Source organism: Brassica oleracea, chromosome C9 (genome assembly GCF_000695525.1).
Source record: "Brassica oleracea var. oleracea cultivar TO1000 chromosome C9, BOL, whole genome shotgun sequence".
Taxonomy (NCBI): domain Eukaryota; kingdom Viridiplantae; phylum Streptophyta; class Magnoliopsida; order Brassicales; family Brassicaceae; genus Brassica; species Brassica oleracea.
Window position 1 is genome coordinate 21593154 of NC_027756.1, and position 342 is coordinate 21593495.

A 342-nucleotide genomic window follows, 5' to 3' on the forward strand; every position below is an offset into this window, starting at 1 on the left:
GTCTTTCGAAGGACGCGTCCTGCCGAGCGGACTGGCTTCGCGTTCTTCTTGGGTGGATGTCAGCACCGTCGTCCGAATGATCGGACTGGTCGCTTATATCCAGATCGATGCGCTCGATTTCTTCTCCTTTGTTGCTCCCGGTAGGAGGTGGAAGGTTCTCCGCAGTTGGCTGTGCACCTGGCTGGAGCGTTTCATCAGGGTTTTGGCCTGAGGAAGCCTTGTCCGCGTGTGCAGCTCGATTGCCCGGAGTTTCGAAATTAAGTCTTCTACCGCTGCGGGCTCTTGTGGTTCCGCGTGGGGCTTTGCTCCTGGCCTTCGCCGTTAAGGTTTCCACCTGTTTTG